At 30.4% G+C, this 18,682-nt stretch overlaps 1 protein-coding gene across 7 annotated transcripts in view; it reads right to left on the reverse strand.

Annotated features, from left to right (window-relative positions):
* LOC148273533 (ciliary microtubule associated protein 1A) overlaps positions 1 to 18,364 on the reverse strand; it is a 56,852-nt gene extending 38,488 nt beyond the window's left edge. For 5 of the 7 annotated variants that reach the window (XM_088238570.1, XM_088238576.1, XM_088238575.1 and 2 more), the window contains exon 1: positions 18,020 to 18,353. The gene's annotated coding sequence lies outside the window, so the exon portion shown is untranslated. Of the gene's footprint in view, positions 1 to 18,019 lie in introns of all 7 variants that reach the window. The other 2 variants (XM_088238572.1, XM_088238569.1) reach the window with 2 other exon arrangements.
* Between the last annotated feature and the right edge of the window lie 318 nt (positions 18,365 to 18,682).

An 18,682-nucleotide genomic window follows, 5' to 3' on the forward strand; every position in this document is an offset into this window, starting at 1 on the left:
AATAATGCTAAATTATCTGGTAAGTAAATATTAATGAGGTGTGTTCATTTAACAAAAGCCTTGTAGGTAATATGAATAACAGATCTAATACACATAATATTGTATTATTTGCGACTCTGATCAATAAAGATGTTGAATGAGGCGATGTCAAGCTTGAATACATTCATACAAAAGAATTTTTTAAGTAAACTCCACATAAATTCTCACAATAAACATCAATAATATACATAAATTAAATGCAGCTGTAAAAAAATATTTGTTGCATTTTCTTGGACTGAATCACGTTACCCCACGCGTGAAAAAGGTAAACGTCGTTTTGCGCCGGTTCGATTTACGTCGATTTACAATTACGCCGGTTGGTGCCAGCGTGGGATTCCCCGGTTCGGCTGACACCAGACGACAGTTGGCGCCGCGATTCTAATAGCAGACACACTTTTACACACTGTTTTATTCTATTACCGTGTACGCGAGCACCCCATTGTGTGTGTGAAATTATTTCCGAGTTAGCTTTTGTTTTGTTTTTAAGAAAAATAAAAATGTGTGATTATATTGTTTATTTTATTTTTATTAAAATTTAAAGAATATTTTATAGCGTATGCTATGATTCTGCAAGAAAGGAAGCAACAATCAAAGCAAACGAAATTAGATCTTTTTCTTTGTGTGTGAGAATTTAATTTAGTTCCGACGAACTGGTGAGTTATTTATTAGAAAAAAATCGTTATTTATATCAAGAGATCATTAATTATTTTGTAAACAAATTTCAACTGTATGTAAATAATACATTTTGAATTATTAAAGGATATGTATTAAATAAACATGTTAGATTTTTCTTAGAATTTTGACTCGGAACCTAACCTTCCATCTTCCATTATATTGCGTTCATTTTATGCCGATATTTTTTACGCCGGTGGCTCTCGGAACGGAATCCCGGCGTATAACGACATGTACCGGTATTATAAAATAAATAAAAAATTACATTTGTTGTATTTTTTTCTTACATTACATAACATACAAACATAACATAAAACAGAAAAATAAAAAATATGAAAAAAAATCCCGCATAGGCATATAGCTTGTGCATGGGTACACATGATTTTATCATTTTTTTGTTACGTGACGTACACAATAAAAATGCACAGTATAAATATTTTCATATAAGAAACAAAAAATAAACCTTAAAGAACAATGATAAAGAACTTAATGACCCCCGAGGGGGTGAAATCCAGTCTTTTGTCTATGAACATTTGGACGAACTCAAATATTGTAATGAAACCAACTGGTCCAAGAAGAAGTTTAAAAATTCAAAAATTATTTTCAGGCGTTGCCTATTATGTGAAATAATTGAAATAACAATAAAGATTTCAGCTCTTTAACTTCACTAAAATCAACAGATGGAAGCATTGAAGAAATATGGATATTCAAACACAGGCAAAATGATGAATGTTGCACAGTATGTAAAGTGGCCACTTAAACCAGCCAATGACAGGTCGTAAGCCCTGTAAATGCCTTGACTTCCATATTCCCTTATTTAAGGTATTCTCCATCCCTGTTGTAATTTGTTAACAAATGAAAAATCAACGTTTCCCAAAAAACAGTATCTTTAATGAATTCATTTACTATCTAGAGACGTTAGACAATGTATAATAAGGGTTGTATGTATTGTTTTATTTTAGTAAAACTTATATGAATGACATTTGAGTAGTAAAATGTTGGTGTAGCAATATTAATATTATTGGTAATTTCTGTGTTCAAAAATAATTTGATACCGTCATGTAGGTATGTTTGAAAGGTTCTGTATGCATAATATACCTCGTTAGATAGAAGGGAATGATTTCGTTTTTTTAATACCAGTAAGAACTATTGTCTTGTGTTACAGAATTCGGTAAAATTGTAGGACCTTAATTTTATTTATTTTTGGGGTTCTAATTGTAAAGAGCTTGAATAGTTGAAAAACATTGTTATAAAGTGTAGTATGGTGTTTACTCGTATGACCCAGATTCGCAAATTCCCAAAAAAAACTTTTTTTTATTATGTGGTATTTGCAAGAAAGCAGCATATACCTACCTACCTAGATTTAGGCATCATTAGGCGAATCTGTAAATCATCTGAAGCTAAACTATGTAAATATAACCATGCAATAAACAATATTTACATAAAGCCTCGTCAAATAATATATACATTGAAACAATATTAGAAGTTATTAAGTATGCAGGAAAGAGCAAAAATGGGATATTTGAATAAAAACGGATATAAATCTTTATTGTATTTGTTTTTTTAGTAAGTTAAATAATGAAAATGTTATTCAAGAGCTTGGTAACATGTAAATGTATTTATTTTAAACTGACTTACTTTATGTTACTGTAGATTGAATTGGAAATATTTAAATTTTAAAAAGTTATTGAACTGCAAATATGTAGTATAAATTATTTTTCTTGCTGGTTTATACCTTGTTAAGAAGTTTGCAAAAATACTCTGTTTTTGTTTGCAGAAATTTCAAGCTGTCTTTATTTAAATGAGTATGTTACACATAAAAAAAAATTAAACAAAAACTTTAAGAGATTTTCTGACCTCAGCTACGCAATTTATTCGCTTAAAAACATTTGTAAAGCTTTTAAATAAAAACATCCTAAAATATTTTTATTTTAAGTGAACACTGGTGACTATAACGTCAAAATACCTTAAAAAATATTATGGTTGAGATTTTAAATGTTTAAATTATAAGTCACATAGTTTTTTCGAATAAAGAAAAATTAACAATGGGGGTTGTTAATAAAGAAAGAAAAGTTTTTGATTTTAAAAGTAAAAATATTTACGTATGTTTTCTATATTTTATTGATCATGGATTTGTACATTATTCTGATTGATTATTTTAAAATGTTTATTCTTTTTTTAATACTGATGGTCTTGTTTTGATGTAAAATAAAAAATAATTGAGGTACCTATGCAAGTGAAGACAATATCGATGTTATTATTTTCTGATAAAATATTTTTTTTGATAAAAATTAAAAATACTTTAATAGCCTCTACGGAAATCAAAGTGATCAAAGATCAGTATTAAAAATGAAATAGACATTATAAAAAAGCAATTAGAAAATAAATAGGCAAACATCTTAATTTATATAGGCTCAAATATTTATTAGATATGAACACAATTCTGAGTGATGAATTTATCTCTTTTTTGGAGTGACATAAATATACGCATTTCATAAGTAGTAAACGAAACAAAAATACAAAAAAATATCAACAAACAGCGTTTTAATACCTCGTTTAAATTTTTAATCAGTGGAATCTTCTGAGCCTAAGTTTTATAAAAAAGTAAACTGAGCATCGACGATGCTTCTAAGATAACCCTTTACAACTATCGTATAAAATCGCTACGTTGGTATTCACTATCTGTGAGTCAATTCGGACCATACACTTAAACGTTGTTTTTGGGTATATAGGCAAAATGAAAAAAATACCTGATGCCGTTACCCATTATAAATATTGCTTATTGGGCATTTCATTTTAACTGTTTAGAAAATGGATGAAATTAAGTATTTGGGTATAATATTAGACTCGAAATTAACATTCTCGGTGGATTGAGAAATAAATTAGATATAAATACTGCAGAACTCATATATAAAATTGTAATCATTCCACATATAGATTACCTACCTTGAGTATTATTTTTAGCTAATGACGGAATTTTAAATAAATTGGAAGCACTTTCAATTATAGCCCACGAGAATAGCGTCAAAGAAAGGAAGATATAATAAAATATAAAAAATACGAGAGGAACTCTACTGGATAGCAATAAAAATCGGCTGATAATAATATGTTTGTTTTTATATTTAAAATTTTAAACAATTAAATGCCCAAATAATTTATAAATAAGACAAAATTAAAAATTAATTTTCATAAGCATATTGCTAGAAATTGGGATGGAATAAGGCTGCCATTTAAAATAAAACATAATCCCAAAATTGTATTAGGTATTCAAAAATGGTTTACCTCTCTGTTGAAATAAATTTAAACTAAATATTATGTTTAAAGTAATAGTTTCCATGGACAAAAAATACATTATACATTAATACGATTTTTTTAAAGGATTTATAAAAAAAAGACGATTAGCTTTGTTTTATTTCCACTACAATCCACTTTTATGTTAATCTTATAACTGTAACTTTCCAAAAAATGGACTAGCTCTTGTGCTTGGAGAGTAACTCACACTGTTATAGTTTTTTAATAATTTGAAGTTATATAATTTCGAATATGCATGAGAATAAAAAATATATATACGAAATAAAGAGAAAAGCAGAAAATAAAAATAAACAGTTATACCAATTAAACTAGAATGCTGTTTTATTCGGATTTCAATTATTTTTTTAAATATATTATGAATTTATTTAATTGAAATATTAGTTTTATTTTTAAATTAGAGATAATAAAGAGGAATTCAAAATTAACGCCATTTTCCCACTCTACATAGAACATCCATATTTATAAACGGATAAAGTAAAACTTCAACCTATTAGTAAACAAGGAATGCCAAAAACATACGACCGATATTTCGTTATGTGAAGCCGTGGTTAGTAAGAGTTAGTTAAGTTTGGTCTATTTTGACTAATAGAGAGTAGTTAAGAGTTTAAAATAGAATGCACATGCATTATTCGTGATTACTAACAGTCTACGAATGTCGGTGCATTCATTTTCCTCTGGTGAATGAGTAAATTTTCGCATTACGCGATATTCACGTTTTCCAAACCGATGGAATGTTGTAACATAAACAAGCGTGACAGTGTTGTATTTATAGGTTTAACGCAAACGAAAAAACTAACATACTTCATGATTAAATGTATTATACAAACAGTGCAATAGGTGTCTTTGAGACACTGCCAGAATCGTTTGTCGGTAGACACAGTGAGTTCATATTGATTTCAAATTCAAGCATTGGTTCTTGAGCCGATATGAAACAAAATAAATCTGTCTATATAAACTAGAGAAAAGGTCGATAATAAAAATATATTTAATATGTAAGACAGAAACCAAACTAAGAAAAATTATATATTTATTTAAAATCATTAGAAACATTCTAAGCAAAACTAATTTAATTGATGTGTACTACGCTTTAGCACAATCAATTATAAGTTACGGAATAATAGGATGGGGAGGAACAAGTAAAACTACATTTGAGCCATTAATACTACTTTACTTAACGCGCACAAAACAAAATATCTGACTTTTAGTATAGACAAATGGAATCAACCAATAGAAAGAACCCTTAAAATTCATGAATTTACAAATGCAAGAAACAGCGACTGTGACTGCCAAACTATAGAAAAACTCGAAAATACAAAATATTTAGGTATGCACATTGATAGTTATTTAAGATGGAACATACACGTAGATAAGACAGCAACCAAACTAAGAAAATGATATATTTATTTAAAATCATCAGAAACATTCTAAGCAAAACTAATTTAATTGATGTGTACTCAAGCACAATCAATTATCAGTTACGGAATAATAGGATGGGAAGGAACAAGTAAAACAACATAAGAGCCATTAATGAAAGCACAAAAAGCCTTGCTAAGAGTAGCCAACAAAAAGCCTTGCTAAGAGTAGCCAACAAAAAGCCTTACCAATCCTCTACAGACAGACTTTTTACAGAATTTTCAGTACCAGACATGAGACAAATATACATAAAGACAATTTTAAGACATTTCCATCAAAATCCTGAGAGACATAATGACGGACAACAAATTTACAACACTAGGCAAAGACAAAAAACAATACTTCTGCTCCCAAAGAAAAAAAACAAATTACGGACAAAGGCATTATACTTTTCTGGCCCCTAAGCTATACAACTTTTTAAGCAAGGGCATATTGGTGAACAAAATGAAAAACTACATTTTCAAAGCTCGAGTCCATAAATGGATTGCTAAAAAGACTAGACAGGAAACTGAGGAATATGTTTCATATGTATAATTTTAATTTCTTGAAACTCCTTTCTTATTTTATGAATGTAGGTATGTTTTAGAATCTTTTTTATATTTCTTTTGAATTTTTACACAACAATTGATTTGAAAGCATGTACTATTATGTATAAAATAAATAATACACTGACACTCCGGAACGTGTCTGTGGGCCAGTGGAGTGGCTACATCCATAAATTAAAAGGAAATTATATTGAATGTACCTATTGTACACACATTTTCTTTTGTCAACTATGTATTTGTATTTAATATTGGATTAATAAATAAATAAAAATAAAAAAAAACCATCAATAAATTAAAATCACTGAGGTATAATTAAATAGGGATGACGCTTCATAAAACACGAATTGGAATTCGTGTTCTAAAGAATATCGAACAACATTTCCGTGCAAAACGCGTAGCAGAGTAAAAAGGACTAACTGTTTATTCCCCTTGCTTTGAATTCAAAGCTATACTGACTGTCCAGATTTGCTGGAGTTGGTGTGTTTTCGTGTTTCAGGGCCCCGATTACAGTGGGAAGTTGAAAGAGTTATCTTCGACTGTCTATAAAGAAAAACCGGTAATTGTGTACAAAAATGAATATATTCGCATGAAAATTTGAAGTATCTTCGCTAGTAACCCACAATTGAACATGTTTAGAAGAAAAAAATGTTTGCATATTCTGCTCTTCATTCAGAAAACTTAATTTTAATTTGTAGATAAAATTGAAGATAAATGATGACTTCCCATTGTAATCGGGACCCTGGTCGACATACCCGTCTCGTAGATCTCTTTTTTGTTCTGCAAGTTTTAGGACCACATTCACTCGCCTATTAGGCTCCACAGATATGGTAATCAGTATGAGGATAGGGCTGATATATTTGGTTCTGGGCGAATATGTTTGGTTACTTGGGTGTATTTACTTGTTACTATTGTTATAGTTATGCAATTTTATAATTTTGATTATGTATTTATATGTGTAAATATACATGTGCACATGTATATTTTTTTTCATATTTATGTTCAATGTATATGTTAAAGGCAATTTACGCCATTTATGTAAAAATAAATTAATGATCCCATCGGGTTTTTAGAAATTATACATGATAAAAAAAGTTTTTTTTGTGTGAAAAACCTCAGAGTAAAAATGCACCACAGTTGTAGATATGGAATTTTGCTCTATTGCATAGAACACACGCTGGTTTTGGTTTAACAGCATACGTGTAGCAAACAGTTTCGTGATTCGCTTGCGATTCTCGATCTATCAAATTATTATTATTATTTTTTTTTTGTTTTTTACAATAAACATAATAATAAAACAGAGTATTAAAAAAAATAAAGCATAATTACATATCAATGAAATACATATTAATAGAAAAATAGTAAACGAAAAAATCCCACAAAGGTATGGCCTGTTCGTGGGTGTACAAGAAAATGTTAATGAATTTTTGCTCCTATAGTAAATAATGGAGAGTTATAATATTTTTGTATAACATAAGAAAGAAAAAATAAAATATTCTTTAAAAGATAATATAGTATTTTGCTTTTTTAGTTTGTGTTGTTTTGCTGTAAACTATAGCTAACTTCGTGATTGATAATCCTAGAATGATTTTTCTCCACATTGGCGCCTTATTACTCTGAGGAAAAAAAACGTTTTTCTCAGGATTCTAGAAGGCATATTGGAACATTTAGAACTATTAGCAGCTATGTTTACATAGTTTCGCTAGTGTTAATCGAGTGATGCATATGTATTTTAAAAATGTGTTGAGTATCAGATAAATAACAGCACATTGATAGTCAAGAACTAGTCAACATACAACATAATATTTATTGTTTGAAGACAATTCACTTTACAAGGATTTTATCCATAACGTGTATTTTGTTTATGGCCAATATTTAGAATCTTTTGTTTTACGTTGACCTTTAAGTTTTTATTTATAAATAGTGATGAATTTCCGTAAATTTACTATCGATAAAATCCTGTTATCACGATATTACTTGTGTATTTATATTCAGGTGCCGATAAAAGGTCAAGTTGTTATTGGTGGTGACTGCAGACCGAAGCTAGTCGGTTCGGTCCCGAAAGGCTATTAGGTCATCGTGATGTGACGTCACAAGTGCTAAAATAATACTTTATCACTGTCAGCCGTTGAATGTTTTATTTATACACTGGTCTACCTATAATTCAGCGTGATGTCATTTCACTGTAGCTGTTATATTTTTTACAAAACGACTATTCACATATTGTTTATTGCAGTTTGTAAACAAAGCTAATTTGGAATGCTCTAGAATTTGAATTTATTTATTTTATTTATTGTGGATAACTTATATAGCGCCATTTTCGTAATAAAATACCTCAAGGGCGCTTTACATGGTGATTCTACTGTTAAGTTAATTTAATTGAAGCTTTAAATTTGTAATTTGATTAAAATAATTTATTTTGTTGTCACGTGCTACGGATTTATTCAAATGATTTAGAGAACAAGTGGGTTTTAAGTTTTTTCCGAAACATCTATGCTGTTGTGAAAATAAAATACCACGCTGCTCATTAGAGAGCTCATCAAGGTACAATAGGATCGTTGGATTTAAAAAAAATGTTTTTTATTTAGAAAAAAAGAACGATTATTTTTTTTTTGTGCGACGCGATGTTGCGTCGGATACATTTTTCATAAAGGTTTAAAATATGCCTATTTTAAATTACCTGAAAAAGAGACGTTTCGCGTCCTATGGGACAAACGGCACGTGAAAGTAAAGTATTTCTTCCATATACCCGTAACCCCTTTAAAGACCGTAGTGCGTCTTTCTATCGATTTTACCCATACAAAAAAGCAACATTTTTTTGCCGATAAATGAGTTCATCTTTTAAAATTTAATGTATCTCAATTTGAATTGAATTTTACTCAATTAGTTTCATTGCCACTTTCGCTGTGAGTTGCAAAATTATATGGAGGACCATTGTTGTATATCGTCATAATATATCGTCATTCATCCTCATGACAATATTGCAAACTCGATTGGTTAAAAAAACTGTATTTATTTGTATGACAATAGCCCATGTCCATTATGGTAATTTTAACATCAGATTGGATTATTATCATCATCGTCAACCTTTCTATAGATCTTGTGGATCTGTTTGTGCTGCTGTTTCCTCATGGGATACTGACTGCCAGCTATCGCGCCAGTTCTTCAGGGGTCTGCCTGGGAGTCTTCTTCCTTCGAGGTTCCCTTGAAGAGCGACGTGTGGAAGTCTGTCCTCCGCCATTCTGTTGACATGTTCATTCCAGTACCGTTTCTGTTGTCTTCTCCATCTTACATTATCTTCCTTTCTGTATGTGCTCCAAATATCAATGTTTCTTATGCGGTCTTAAAGCGTGTTTTTTCTTAAAGATCGGAGTCTCAGAACTTCTCTGCAGAGATTTTGGCTTGGAAGTGTCTGCTATTTATATATTCCCATTTTACTGTCTAGTCTCATATTATCTGCTTATTCCTCCTCACGTTATTTCTGAGGCTTGGTACTTTGCTTTAGAGTTTCATTGTGCAAATCACCTTTACTACTGATGTCGACTCCAAAATGCTTGAATTCCATCAGTTCTTCAATGGCTGAATATCTACGACTGGTTTACATCCCACCGGGTTTTCGACATTGTGAGGCTTTTGGTTTTATCAGTGGATACTATTATTATCACGAAAACGAATAGTATAAACGGCACGTATTACGTTATCGCGCCATACTTGCTTGCAACGTTTGTTAGAAGCCCACTCGGCTGGCATGACGTGACACCAACGACACAGCAACCTTTTTCTGTGTAGAATTACGTTATATTACGACAGTCAAATTTAAAAAATGAAGGTAAGAAAGAAAATTATCCACGAATTGAAATGCATTTTCTTCGCTTTCGTAAAGTGTATATTTAATTTAATGTCATCGGTGTTAGTACGTTTTTCAAAAACTTTGCATGTAAAAATACAAATACAGTAAAACTCCAACTATCTGGATTAATAAGTGACATATTTCATTGCTTTTGAACATGTCCAGGTTAATTGCGCAATTAAATATAAATCAAAAACTTTAAAAAAATATATATTTCCTGATGACGATCTGGATATTTGGTAATCCGGATGACTGAAGTTCGGATACACGGAGTTCTACTGTATGTGTTAGTTAACTGACGAATAAGAAGCATTATGAGGTTAGGTATAATGAGATAATAAATGCTGTATTATTAAATGTTTAAAATAAATTTGCGCCTTAAGAGTCCTTTGGCGGAAAGTTGTAAGAATTAATTTCTTGTTTATTTAAATTTTGTGTAAATATTTAGAGAAGGCACGCTGACGGCTAATATTGAGCAATATACCTGCCCGATAAAGTTTATTAACATAAGATTATTAGGTGATTTAGTTATCAGATTGGAAATCGTTTTGGTTTGATAAGAGAACCTCAAATTAAAGTGTTTTTCCCTTCTCTGTGTCCAGGTGGATAAATAATACAATTCTGTGCGTGGAGTAGAACCAGAACCCAGGACGAGTGCTGCCGACTAGATGACTGCTCTTAGGTAAAAATGTATATATATAAATAAACATGTACTAGGAAATAGAGTGGATATAAGTTCGCCTCGTTGTGTAGCAGTAAACGTATTCATCTACCATTCTTGAGGTCCTGGGTTAGATTCCAGACAGGAGAGATGTGAAATATTGATTTGAAATACTGAATAATAAGACTAATAGAGCTATGCTGTTGGTTTACCAATTCAATGTCCTATAAATGGGGTATGATGATTGTGTGATCATCTAGAATAAAATCATTATTGGTACTTCAGCTGCAGCGTACATGTCTTCATATTTTTTTGCTACATTGAAAGTGAGGTTATCAATTTTACGCTTCCAGCGCCAGTGCAGAAACAATACAATATTGCAGTGTAGAACCATTGAGAAATAATATAAAAAAGAAAGAACACCCCATACAAATCCGAGCTAAAAAGTCGTCCCCAAAGGATAGGGATTGACCAGCGGAGATAGCAAATATCGTCACGTCATCTTTGACAAGCAAAACAAGTAGTACATTAAAAAGCACGGACTGTTTCCATCGCTCTACCGTAAGTTTTATTCAGTATGTCGCTACCTTCCGCACACGCGTCCGCTTTGTTTGTCGTTTTGCTTTACGCCCGACTAACTGAGCGGGACGGAGATAGGAGATAATTCGCGAATAGTAACATATTAATGAGACGTTTTTTGACATTAAAATAGCTATTTTAAACAAATATTGATTAAGATAAGAACATTACTTACCGGTGAAAGATTAAACCATATGCTTTTCCAGATCGATTTGTGCAGTATCTTAGCGCACATATAGGCATTTTAGTAATTTCGAGGAGAAAAGTATCTAACGAACGCTCGCAACAGACTAAAGTCCGTTCTATCAAACATAGGCTAATTGGCCGCAGGTTGAAGGAACATATTTCGAACGCTTATGTTTACTCTAGTTATGTTCCTCAATGTGTAGAACCACCTTTTAATATTTCACGGTAGGAACCAGGAACTGTGTTTTATATCTGAGTCCGGGTGGATAAAAAATACAGTTGTGAGTGTGTGTGAGTGTGTGACGCTTTCTGAAATATATTGGCAATTTATATTTTCTGTATCTTTTGCAAAAATTGACACAAAAAACTATTAATATTAGATATTGAGACGGAAATCGCAAATACCTATTTTTATTTTAATGTGATAGAAAATTCAACGTTGACCATACAAATAACAACTCAATCTCTCTTACCTGGAGCAAAAAATTGATTAACTTCTGATTAATTATAATTTGTCTGTATCTAAAGTTTATACGAATTCTAGTTATCTATAATTATTATTCAATAAAATTACGATTCAATATGAACAATGAAGTGTGGGTAAGAAAAAAGAAATCGAATGTATATTGTATGTAATGATTATTAAACTGATACTCCTTCAAAATGAAATATGCTAAAAATATTTTTATTCGTGCGAGTTGATTTTGGGTAATTTATTGCAGTAATAAATAATCTACTTGCATACAAACTTTGACGTTCGACTGCAAATACAAATGTTTTGGAAGTCCTGCTCAAACTAATAATGGCTTGTCTCGCTCAGGGCCGTGAATCGTAAGATTTATTTTTAAACCCACCTTTGCAAAAAACACAGTTCGGGTTTTGGATCACACATGTAACGTTCAATTATGCAGGTAATAATTAAACTACTCGATTTAAATTGGATTAAAAAGTTCCTTGTTTCATTCCATGATAATTTATTCAGTTGTTACTGTTTATTCGTTTGTTGTCTTGCATCTTTAAATCGTTGGTTTAGATATAAAAAATACTGTTTAATACAAGTACCTACTATAAATAAAATATTTCACAATCAACAAACACGCAATTTTGCCAAGTGTGCCATGATTTCAGCATTATATTTTAATGTTTAATATGAAAACAATACTATCGATTTTAATGCATAATTTTATTGTAAAACCGTCACAATATATGAAAAATGAACATGGATTGGTTTTACCGAACTGCTTTCATACGAATTCTAAAAATCTGTAAGGACTTAGAAGAAGTGTTCGCCTCAAAGAAATCAACAATCAACATGCTTATACAGTCCCCTATTCCAGAATTACACGGATTACAGCGATTTTTATTTCTGTCTCTAGTTCGCGTGTACTGTGCGGGCGGAGCGTTGTGCTTGAGGTTTTTTGCAATCTTTTAGATGTTTTAATGAATGAACATCGAATCGCTACGATTAACAACAAACTAATTAAAAAAATACTTTTGTTGGTTAGGTACTAAAAAGACCTGTAAACATACAGCTGATTTCATAAGACAAAAATAACAGGTATTGATTTTGTAGTATTTTTTTAGGAAACCATAGTTTCTACCCAATTTATGAACGGCCCGCTTAATACGGTTATCATTTTACTTTAAAAAAAAAATTTTTTTTACTAATATTTTTATTTGTATTAAAATTTATCATAATACAGTATTAATTTTACCGACAGCTTTTTTGGTAGATTATAAAACTTCTCCTATACAAATTTCTTCGTGTTTAAGATTTTTCGTAAGTCTTGATTTTTTTTCTCCGTTTTTATGCACAAGCTATGTATGCGACCTTTGAATATTTACGTATTTAGCTAAATTTGTATTATTTAAGAGCAAGATGAAATAAAATAGTCACTTTATTTATTTGTTTGTACATGCTGTATAATTCTTTATAACCGAGAAAATAAAAAATCTACCGAGTACCTATAAAATAATACAGCTTATCTTTTAAACGATTGAATACGATCGAAATCTAAATGCCAATTTTTGCTTATGTTAAGAGTTAGAACAATTTAATCATAATTGATGTGTATAAATATGAGTTAATATCATATTACAAGAAGCGGAATGCTTGTTTATAACTATTCGATTAAAATGATCTTTGATTGAATATTTTTTATCCAGTCGCCTTTGTCCAGAATGATCAGGATGGTGAGTACAATCCAAGATCTTGATTATTTTGGCGTAAAGTTAATAAACAGATTAATGATGTGTCATGTTAATTAGTGCTTTATTATGTTACTATTATTTGTCTTGCATCTAATTCTTATTCAATATGAAGTTTTCTATTTTATTGTATTTCGTGTTAATAGTGTCAACAAACGAATGGATTAAACTGTGTCTGTTGATAGATAATTAAATTAGTAAATACATACTATTCATAACTACAGTTTAAAATAAATTTTTATTGATCATTGAATAATATTTTGATACCCATTGTTTTACCAAAAACGATTAGACAATGAGAAATTACATTAAATTAATTGCTGTAGGTTGCATATCACAAAATACATATAAATAAATTGACAAAGTCATACCGCATTGTCCTTCCTACACTATTTGCCAATATTACAACTTTATAAGTCAATAAATTGTCCAGAGTGGGTGACGAAGGTTAAATGGGTTAACCTAACTATCCCGGCTATTGCAAATAATTGCCAACACTTCGACAGCATCTATTAAGAACTGGAAAATCAATTACATAGGTACAAGTACATATATTTTTCAATTAAATTAAGTTAATTTATTAATCTTAATTGGTAAACAATTATTGAAGTATTTATGTCCAATGCAAGATTAATGTTACTTGTTAGATAAACGTGTTTTACGTTATTTTTTTTAACCGGTTTTGAATCTATTTCAGTACCTACCTACTGAGTACCTAAGGTAAAATATTGTTTGGCTAGCTTGAATGCGACATGACAAGTGACAGATTGAGAAGTCATTACTTAAAAAATAAAAAATCAACAGGTGTTTATCATTGTTGTTTGCAACTGAGAGATCTGTCTGACAGTGGTTTTGCATTTCATTTATAACAAATCTGCATAAGAACTTTAATTTACAGCATTTCAAAACAAACCAAATATAAATGATCCCGATAGTATTTAGTAGTTTGGAAAAAAATATGTAATGTTTTTTTTTAAATATATAAAAACGTTTGAATGCTAACGAAACTCGAATTGAACAACAAGAAAAAATACTTTTCTAATTTTTGGAAAATTTTCCTGAACCTTTTTCCCAAACCATAAAACATTTTTAAAAATCTACGCAACTAGTAAATCTCCGAGAAAAAAATTCAAGAATTTTGTAGTCAGATGACCAATTTGCATAAATTTGGCAAAAAATTAAAATGTATTAATTTTTTTCATGTTAAATTATCTTGAAATATAGAGACTTTGTATCAAATTTTATTAAACGGAAATTTAGTTCATACCGAGGTTTTACTAAAAGAATGCATTAAGTCATTAAAACAAGCTCCGAGATAATCGCATTTAAAGCTTTTTTATTCTTTCTACGCATTATTTCTCCCAAAATTTTCGTTTATTAAAAAAAAATGCGTTGAAAGAGTCATTTTTATTCTAGGCATAAAATTTGAAATCGACATCTTGCACCTATTTAAAAAAATATTTGAAATAGATTATATAAAGACCGTTGACTTAATGCATTCTGTCAGCATTGCCTCGATATGAACTATCAGTTGTCATTATTAGTTTAAAATACAAAATACTTTAATAATACCTATCGATGTATCGATGGATCTGGTCCAGGGACGCTTTTCCAGGGCTATCTCGAAATTCGTATTATAAAATGAATTAATTGAAAACTACATAATGATACTCGCCGCAGAAGTTTTCTGGTAAAATAATTTCCAACATAAACAAACAATTGAGCTAAATGTGGCAAGCTAAGTGAACAAGTGGCACATTCGTTATGCCGAATGTCACTTTTACAATACAATCTTAAAATTGTATAATTTGGCGTGTTTATTTACTCCAATTAAGAGTGGTACGAAATGAATTGATCGATCAATTCGTTCAAACGAATTAATATTTTTCCTCGTACAATATTTTTAATTTAAGACTTAAAATTTTGTTAAAAATATTGTTATTAAAATACGAATTAACCCTTTCAGACCCGAATTAATTCCTGTGGATATAAATTAATACTTTGAAGTTTTTTTGGTATTTTCATTGTTTTTTTATCTTTAGAAATTATTTAACGTATTTTTTATCAAGAGTTGATCTCTAATTAATAATCAACTGACAACGTTAATTTGAAACGTGTTTTTATTTTTCAGTATATTTTTATTCAAAAAAATTAATTTAATTTTACTAAAATATGTTCAAAACCTGGCTTACATACCATTTATAAGGACGACTGGAATTCGCTAACCGAACCAGCTAGCTATCAAAGTTAAAAACAAAGTTTTTTTGTGTAATGCTGATTACCGACGTATACCAAAAAATAGAAACGTGGTTCTAACGATTAAAAAATAAACTCACCGGTTTTTAATTTCTGTAGGTATAAGAATAAAAAAATCTTAAAATTCGTGTATATTTTTAATGAACACCGGGATTGAAGAACTAAAGTTACGGTCGTATATATTGTTGATGGTTTTTGATTAGGTTTTGAAAGGTATGACCCGTAAAATCAATATGAATATTAAATACTATCTGTCACCGTTCATCAACCTGCGTATAAATAGTTAATAATTTTTTTAAATTAAAATTTTCACCATCACTTTTCCTTTCAGCACCAAATGGTGCACAAGAAACTGTATTGGTACTCCATCGCAGCGTACCTTGATCATTGCTTGTTGAACCCGAGACCTCTTGCATGGTAGGCAAACGCTCTGACCATTAGACCACGAGGCAGACCAAATATATATGATTGGTTTTAATATTACTTTCCTATGAGTATCGGTTTACTATAGAGATTGATAGTGCGGAGAAATCTACCGACATCTATTGTTAAAAGGGGCAAGTTTTTTAGAGCCGAAATAGGTTTCCAAAAAAAAATGCAACGGCGAGAATTTTAACTCTCCACTTTTTCATTAACCTTACATGATTATTCCCGGTGTCCAGGTTAATTGAAAAATGCAGTTCTGTGTGTACATCTTTTGATTTCACACTAAAATATTCAAATGAGAGAAACTATGTTTATTAAGTGGATTAACGAAATGCATTAAATAACATGGAGCTGTTTAGTCTCGCCATCTTTTAGTGTTGTTACATGCAAATGTGTTGTCGATGGATCTGCCATTTAGAACCGAACTGTTTACTATTGAATAAAAATCAACCACTAAGGCAGTTTGAAAAGTCAATTTACTATCTAAATGTGTATATATTCCAGGACCGGGTGGATGAAGAGTACAGCTCTGTCTAAGAAATTGAACCATAATTCTGGACGAGAGTTTTAGACTTGATAGCTACTCTCAGGTAAAAATATTGAAAGATACATCAGGTGAGAAAAAGCAGTTTACAAGGTGGTTTTGCACCGCAATATTTCACTGTCCCTAGACTGGCACCTGAAGCGTAGGACTGATCACTTTACCTTAATGTAGCAGGTGATTGAGATACGCTGCATTTGTTGAACCAAAACAGTGCCGTATGCACCATCAGATGCGAAAAAGGATTTGATGATGACTGTTGGGTACGAACAATGCATTTTTTACTATTATATTTTTAAAATAAATAAATAAAATTCCAGTATATTGTGAGATTAATTAAATCTATTAATTTTCATTTAATTTTTATTTATTTTGATGATTTTATAATGTTCGGAGGTTCTTTGTTTCCGGTCCCGGCTAGCTTCAACTAATTTCCCGTGTTTGGGCAGGACCATTTTTGTCACACGTGTTTTTTCATTGAACGGTGCCCAAACAATTTAAATCAATTTTTAATATTAAAAATGACAATTGTTAAATGCTAAATTAAATGCTAATTAATTTTTTAAAAATAAAAAAAAACACTTTAATAACCTTAAAGAATGCAATGAGCACCCCAGGTTGTATGAATACGTTCGTGGAAAATCAAACTGCAAACAGTGAAAGATTTCTTTCTGAGAATTTTTTACTTTTTTTACCTTATTATCTTTTACTTTGATATTTTTAATTATGCAAAGTTTCTTCCCAAACAGAAGTTATTTTTATTTTTATTAATAGTTTATTTATAAATACTTAACAACCAAATTTTTTGTGTAAACAAAGTAATTTTCTTTTTTCTTTTATTCGTAACTGTCATTTTGTATAATTTAAGTACCATTTTATTATATACGTAAATATTTTTATTTGTTACACATGTTTTGTTTTTCATTGCTACTGCTACTAGTTTATTGATGTTTTGTTTTTAGAAACATGTTTTTTTTTCTTGTGATTTTTTAATTACAGATAACAGTATAAATGTAGCGCATAGTAATATACATTTTTAAAACGTTCACGGAACCGTTTATAAATAAATTTTTCATAGTCACACAAATCCCGTATTTTGAATTCAAAGAGATTGATATAAAATGAGGTATTAAATAAATATCAATAAATGCAACGAATTTTTATGGATTTATCGGGCTTATTCAATAAAAATAATATCTTTTATCAATTTTATAATATCTTGAATCTAGATAAAAAATAATTGGAAATCAAAGCAATCGTATAACTTACAGAAGATAAACAGTTTTATTTTTAAAATGCAGAAAAATGAAAATGAACAGTAATTATTATCTCACCTGTATGATGTCTCCTCTGTTTTTTCAGTAATCCAAATAAAAAATAAACCACTAAGCTAGCGCGTTTTCAAAATTAGCAAAATAAACAAAAAAGTATTAGATTTTCGCGGCGAAAGCTTCGTTCGTTTTCACGATGTTAGCGTTCTGTTAGTAAATTCGTGTACATGCTCTAAACGATCGATTGTCAAGGTGCAGATCAAGAAAAGGGGTTAATGTATTATGCGTTCGTAAATGAAAATGGAAAATTAGAGCTCTGCGCGGTCGCCCGCACTGCACGAATGTTCGAGTGACTCTGAATGGCGAGTCTGTTTCCCGCGAGAACCTTCGGTCGAATGAGATCGGATCACCGCGACGGGGGCGTCGAGTTGAGAGTTGAGAGCTGCTAGTGTGTGAGTGTGAGTGTGAGTGGCTGAGTGTGACAGTACGCAAAGGAGGAACTTTTGGATATGAATCGGACCATTTCCATGTTTTTATTTTTATTTATTTTATTTGATTTACTTTCGTTCACAAACAATTAACAATACAAACGACATTGGTATAATTATCACAAATTGTTATTTTAGGTACTGTTCATCAATTAAATGTAAACACAGCATGCACAAATAAAGATAAAAAATGGAGTTTTTCTTCACAAAAGTAAACAGATGGAAGAGTTGAGGAAAT

Source organism: Micrasema longulum, unplaced genomic scaffold (genome assembly GCF_059751315.1).
Source record: "Micrasema longulum isolate JH-2025_06_02 unplaced genomic scaffold, ASM5975131v1 h1tg001921l, whole genome shotgun sequence".
Taxonomy (NCBI): domain Eukaryota; kingdom Metazoa; phylum Arthropoda; class Insecta; order Trichoptera; family Brachycentridae; genus Micrasema; species Micrasema longulum.